Source organism: Delphinus delphis, chromosome 4 (assembly GCF_949987515.2).
Source record: "Delphinus delphis chromosome 4, mDelDel1.2, whole genome shotgun sequence".
Taxonomy (NCBI): domain Eukaryota; kingdom Metazoa; phylum Chordata; class Mammalia; order Artiodactyla; family Delphinidae; genus Delphinus; species Delphinus delphis.
In genome coordinates, this window is record NC_082686.1 from 40,169,538 (window position 1) to 40,176,895 (window position 7,358).

A 7,358-nucleotide genomic window follows, 5' to 3' on the forward strand; every position below is an offset into this window, starting at 1 on the left:
TCCAAAATTTATTGAGACTTGTTTTATGGCCTAACATGTGATCTGTCCTAGAGAATGTTCCATGTGCACTTAAAAATAAAGTGTATTCTGCTGTTTTTTATGGAATGTTCTGTACATATCACTCAGGGCTATCTGATCTAATATGTCCCTTAAGACCACTCTTTCCTTCTTGATTTTCTGTCTGGAAGATCTACCCATTGATGTGAATGTGGTGTTAAAATCCCCTACTCTAATTGTATTATTGTCAATTTCTCCCTTAATGTCTGTTAATATTTGCTTTATGTATTAAGTGCTTCTGTGTTGGGTGCATAGATATTTACAAGTGTGTCTTCTTGTTTGATTGATCCCATAATTATTACATAGTACCCTTCTTCATCTCTTATTACAGACTTTGTTTTAAAGTTTAAGTTCTCTGGCAGAAGTATTGCTACCTCAACTTTATTATTGTTTCCATTTGTATGGAATATCTTTTTCCATCCCCTTACTTTCAATCTGTGTGTGTCTTTGGATCTGAAATGAGTCTCTTGTAGGCAGCATATAGATGGGTCTTACTTTTTTAACCATTAATCTACCCTATGTCTTTTTTTTTTTTCTTGTGGTACGCGGGCCTCTCACTGTTGTGGCCTCTCGCATTGCGGAGCACAGGCTCCGGACGCACAGGCTCAGCGGCCATGGCTCACGGGCCCAGCTGCTCCGAGGCATGTGGGATCCTCCCAGACCGGGGCATGAACCCGTGTCCCCTGCATCGGCAGGAGGACTCTCAACCACTGTACCATCAGGGAAGCCCCCTACCCTATGTCTTTTGATTGGAGTATTTAGAACATTTATGTTTAAAGTAATTATTGATACTTATGTACTTATTGCCATTTTATTAATTGTTTTCTGGTTATTTTTGCTGTTCTTCTCCTCCTTTCTTCTTCTCTTGGTCCCATCCCTTGTGATCTGATAACTTTCTTTAGTGTTATTTTTGTATTCTTTTCTCGTTATTTTTTGTGTATCTATTATCAGTTTTTGATTTGTGGTTACCCTGAGGTGTTTATATAACAATGTATGTATATAGCAGTCTATTTTGAGTTGATAGTTGCTTCATTTGAGCATGTTCTGAAAGATTATATGATAAATAAAATAAAAATACACTAGAGATACAGCAGATTAGATGATGCAGCTATGACGGTTCTTTTATATTTTCTATCTCTCTATGGAAATTTTCATTGTGTTCCTCCATTCTTCTGAGTCAAGTGACCATTACTTTGAATTCTTTACCTGGAAGATGACTTATCTCTATTTCACTTAGTTCTTTTTCTGAGGTTTTATCTTGTTCTTTTGTTTGGAATTTATTTATTATTTATTTACTTATTTATGTGTGTCCTCATTTTGCTTAACTCTCTGTGTTTGTTTCTATGTATTGGGTAGATCAGCTATGTCTCCCACTCTTGAAGGAGTGACTTTGTGTAAGAAGGTGTCCTAGAGGACCCAGTAGTGTAATACCCCCTGGTCACCAGAGCCAGGTGCTCCAGGACTGTCCTTTGTGTGAGTTACTTGTGCCTTTCTGTCGCAGCTGTGCCACAATTGCTATAGGCACACTGGTATGCAGGACTGGCCTCTAGTGTGGCTAGCTATAATGCCTGGTCACAACTGTTGTGGGCATTCTGGTATATGGGGCCAACCTCTTGAGTGGGAGCAGCTCTGGGGAGATGCCAGTGCCAACAAAGGCATCCACTGAATCTGACAGGACGGGTGGCCACTTGGTGGGGCAAGCTGAGGGCACCTGCCGGGACTGGCGGGGTGAGGAGCCTACTTTGGAGGAACTCCAGTACTAGCCGAGGTGCCTACCAGGACTGGCAAAGGGGGCCAGTTTGGCAGGGCTCCAGTATGAACTGAAGATGTCTGCTGGGACAGGCAGGGCAAGGGGCCTCTTTAAAGGGGCTTTGGTGACAGCCAAGAGTGTACAGCAGGACTGGCAGAGTTGGAGAGGTTGTTTTTAATGAGCACCAGCAGGGTCAGATTCACAGGTCCATCTGGAGTGAGGTGAGCAGTGCTAGTAAATTAGATAGGGAGAGTCAGAAAAGGCACCTGCCAGCACTGAGTCAGCTAGGTAGAAAGTGACCCAAAAAAAAAAAAAAAAATGGCACCAACCAGATCCTTTGTACCCAGAAAAAGTTACAACAGATCCCCGTTCCTTGGGCACATGCTCAAAAATTAGTTAATGAATCACCCTCATGTATGACCCTAGCACTTTTCAAACTGCTGCCTCTGTGCTGGGACTTAGATCAAGGGCATCTTCGTGTGTGTCCTTGAAGTTCGGATTCTCAGTTTCCTATAGCACTCTCCCAGGCATAAGCCCTGCCTGTTTTCAAAGATGTTATGGGGCTCTTCTCCCAGTGTGGGTACCCTGGGCCAAGGAGCCCAATGTAGACTTCAAAGCCCTGGCTCCATAAGGAAGACTTCTGAGGCTGTGGTATGCTTTCCACCTACTGGTCACAGTGCTGGGGTTGTGGGTCCTGGCCAGATCACATCTCTGCCCTTTCTACCCATCTCAATGTGACTTTTTCTTTTTATCTTTAGCTGTAGAAAATCTGTTCTTCTAGTCTTCAGGTTGTTCTCAGAGATGGTTTGTAGGGGCCATTTTGGTGTGTTTGTGGGAGGAGGCAAGTCCAGGATCTTCTTATTCCACCATATTGTCTTGCCCTCCTGGCAAATCTAATTCAATATTTTAAAATTACAAAAATGTATGTATAAGCACAACAGTCTAAAACAGACAAATACAAATGAAATATCCACGTCAACATGTAGACAGTGTAGCATGTTTTGTTGTCATCATTTGGGGATAAAGTTTTCTGAAAGATGTGAGATTGATTTAACTTTAATTTTATTTTATTTATTTTTTATATTGAAATGATTATTTCGCTGTCTGATATCATAAAATGTACATAGTTCTGCATCTTACTTTAGCAATTAATATTATCTAGGTAAGTCATAATAATGTTCAAGACAATTTGTGCAGAGTATTGCCAAGATATTTCATTAAATCGTAATCTTTATATAAATTTGAATCCCTAGACTTCTGCCTATCATAGCTTGATTTTAACTTGTGTGAGGGCTGCAAAATAATGTGTAATAATTTGTTAATCTTTTTTGAAGAAATTACCAGTTCACTATTCTAATTAAGTTGAAACACTAGGTAATACTCAGCTGCCTTATAAATTAAAAACAACTGTTCATTTAATAGAAATCTGTAGAAAATTGGTAAATATAAGATCCATTGATCATTAAATTTCTTTGTAAAATAGAACTAGATAGGTCTGTTTGCCTCATTATTATTAATGTTTTAAGAGAGAATTATTAACAATTTGCCTTTCACAAAAACACTAATATTTTCTGTGAAACATGAATATTTGTTTCTGGGAAATTCTACTGAGCTTCCTTTATATTTCAGACAATGAATGATAGATTTTTGACTCAGTAGTTGGGAAAGAAACTTTATTTTGCAATAAATACCTATACTAAGAAACAATATATGCCTCAGGGATTTGTCCTTAATTATATGAAAGAATTATTCTGTGACTCTTTTAAAGACAAAAGGAGAAAACAAGAAGATAATCAAAATTATTTTTTAGATCAGTGTTTTGCACTGGCATTTTTTTATTATTTCTTCAGGCATATTTTCTTTCACAATTGACATTGATTCCAAGTTTCTTTGGCCCTCTTTTAAGGATTTTATATTATTTGGTTGCACATTTTATTATAGATAATTTTTAAACATAGAGTACATTAAATAGCATAACAAATTCCTATGTATCTTTTCCACAAATACAAAAATTATCTTTGCTGTATCATTCCTGTTTCATTTATAACTCTTCCCACTCCCTACTTCCTATCATGGAAATGATGATGATGATGCTTATGATGATGATGGTTACAGTGATTTTGGTGGGGGTGGCATTTACATACATTGAGATGTACAAAACTTAATGTACAATTTTGAAAAATGGATGCCCCCATAAAGAACACATCTCTATCATATTTCTATCTTTCCAGAAATTTCCCTTCCTTCCCAGTCAATCTAGCCGTCAGAAGCATGTTTCAATTCAGATTATTATTGTCTATTCTGGTATTTCATATAAATGGAATTACATAGTATATATTCTTTTGTGTATAGCTTTTTCTGTAACATTTTTTTCTGTGGGAGTCATCTATGTGATGTGTGTGTCAGTAGCTCTTGTTATTGCCAAGTAGTGTTCCATTTTATAAATACACAAAATTTTTATTTATTCTTCCCTTTGTTGGTGCCTATTTTGTTTGTTTCCAGTTTTGAGCTGTGTGTAGAACAGCTATGAACATTCTTAAGCAAGTCTTTTTATAAATATATGTTTTTATTTCTTTTGGATAGATTCCTAAAAATAAAATTGTTAGGTCAAAAAGTGGGTATATATATTATGAACATGCCCAATCTTTCTCTAAAATTATTATGTCATTTTATTTTTTAATGCAAAAGATACTGGTTTTTCTACATTTTCTTCAACTTTAATGTGGTTAGCCTTTTTACGTTTAGCCATTCTGATAGGTGTAGAGTGGTACTGCCATTGTGATTCTAATTTACATTTTTAAATAACTAGTCATGTGCAATTTTTCTTGTTTTTTTTGGCCAATCTTCCTTTCAGACCATCGATTCAAATATTTGCCTATTTTCATTTAGATTTTTTTTATTACACTATCACTTTTGAGTTAAAGAAACTTTTTTCTTTTTTTTAATTTAAGTACAGTTGATTTACAATATCATATGAGTTTCAGGTGTACAGCATAGTGATTCAATATTTTTACAGATTACACTCCATTAAAAGTTATTACAAGATAATAGCTATAATTCCCTGTGCTATACAGTATATCCTTATTGCTTATCTATTTTATAGATAGCAGTTTTATCTCTTAATCCCATACCCCTAATTTGCCCCTCCCCACATCCCTCTTCCTTCTAGCTCCCACTAGTTTGTTTTCTATACCTGTGAGTGTGTTTCTGTTTTGCTATATACATTTATTTGTATTATTTTTTAGATTCCACATATAAGTGATATCACACAGTTTTGTCTTTCTCTGTCTGAATTATTTCACTAAGCATAATTTTCTCTAGGTCCAACCACATTGCTGCAAATGGCAGAATTTCCTTCTTTTTTATGTCTGAGTAGTAATCCATTGTACCATATCTTCTTTATCCATCTGTCTGTTGATGGGCCCTTGGATTGCTTCTGTGTCTTGGCTATTGTAAATACTGCTACTGTGAACATTGGGGTGCATCGAGCCATTTGAATTAGTGTGTTCATTTTTTCCAGATATATACCCAGGAGTTGAATTCCTGGATCATATGGTAGTTCTATTTTTAATTTTTTGAGAAACCTCCATAACGTTTTCCATAGTGGCTATACCAATTTATGTTCCCACCAACAGTATACAAGGGTTCCCTTCTCTCCACCTCCTTGCCAACATTTGTTATTTGTGTTTTTTTTAAGGATAGCCATTCTGACAGGTGTGAGGTGATATATCACTGTGGTTTTGATTTGCATTTTACTGATGATTAGTGATATAGAGCATCTTTTCAAGTGCCTGTTGGCCATCTACATTTCCGCTTTGGAAAAGTGTCTACTCAATTCTTCTGCCCATTTTTAAATTGGGTTGTTTGTTTTTTTTTGATGTTGAGTTGTATAAGCTGTTTATATACATTAGATATCATGCAGTCATATCATTTGCAAATATTTTCTTCCATTCAGTACATTGTCTTTTTGTTTAGTCAGTGGTTTCCTTTGCTGTGCAAAAGCTTTTAAATTTAATTAGATTCCATTTGTTTATTTTTGTTTTTATTTCCTTTACTTTAGGAGACAGATCCAAAAAAATATTGGTGGGATTTATGTCAGAGAGTATTCTCCCTATGTTTTCCTCTAGGAGTTTTATAATATTCAGTCTTACATTTAGGTCTTTAATCCATTTTGAGTTTATTTTTGTATATAGTGTTAGAGAATGTTCTAATTTCATTTTTTAATGTTGTCTGTCCAGTTTTCCCAACAACACTTATTGAAGAGACTGCCTTTTTTTTTTTTACTGATTTTTTTTATTTGAGGTATAGTTAATTTACAATGTTGTGTTAATTTCAAGTGTACAGCAAAAAAACATATATATATCCTTTTTCAGATTATTTTCCATTATGGGTCATCACAAGATACTGAGTAGAGTTCCCTGCATAATACAGTAGGTCCTTGTTGTTTACCTATTTTATATATAGTAGTGTTTATATGTTAATCCCAAACTCCTAATTTATCTCCCTCTACAACCCTGCTCCACTATCCCCTTTGGTAATCATAAGTTTGACTTCTATGTCTGTGAGTCTGTTTCTGTTTTGTATATAAGTTCATTTGTATCATTTTTTTTAGATTCCACAAGTAAGTTATATCATATGATATTTGTCTTCCTGACTTATTTCATTTAATATGATAATCTCTAGGTCCATCCATGTTGCTATAAATGGCATTATTTCTTTTTCATGGCTGAGTAATATTCCATTTTATATATATACCACATCGTCTTTATCCGTTCATATGTTGATGGACATTTAGGTTGCTTCCATGTCTCAGTATTGTCAATAGTGCTGCTATGAATATTGGGGTATGTATCTTTTTGAATTAGAGTTTTCTCCAGATATATGTCCAGGAGTGGATTGCAGGATCATATGGTAACTGTATTTTTAGATTTTAAGGAACCTCCATACTGTTCTCCATAGTGGCTGCACCAATTTACATTCCCACCATCAGTGTAGGAGGGTTCCTTTTTCTCCACACCCTCTCAAGCATTTATTATTTGTAGACTTTTTATTGATGGTCACTCTGAATGGTGTGAGGTGATACCTCATGGTAGTTTTGAGTTTCATTCCTCTAGAAATTAACAGTATTGAGCATCTTTTCATGTGCCTGTTGACCATCTCTATATCTTCCTTGGAGAAATGTCTATTTAGGTCTTCTGACTATTTTTTTGTTTTGTTTTGTTTTGTTTTTTGCGGTGCGTGGACCTCTCACTGTTGTGGCCTCTCCCGTTGCGGAGCACAGGCTCCGGACGCACAGGCTCAGCGGCCATGGCTCACGGGCCCAGCCGCTCCGCGGCATGTGGGATCTTCCCAGACCAGGGCACGAACCCATGTCCCCTGCATTGGCAGGCAGACTCTCAACCACTGTGCCACCAGGGAAGCCCCTGACTATTTTTTGATTGTGTTTATTTTTTAATATTAAGCTGTATGAGCTGTTTGTATATTTTGGAAATTAATCCCTTGTTGGTAGCATCGTTTGCAAGTATTTTCTCCCAGTCTTTAGGTTGCCTTT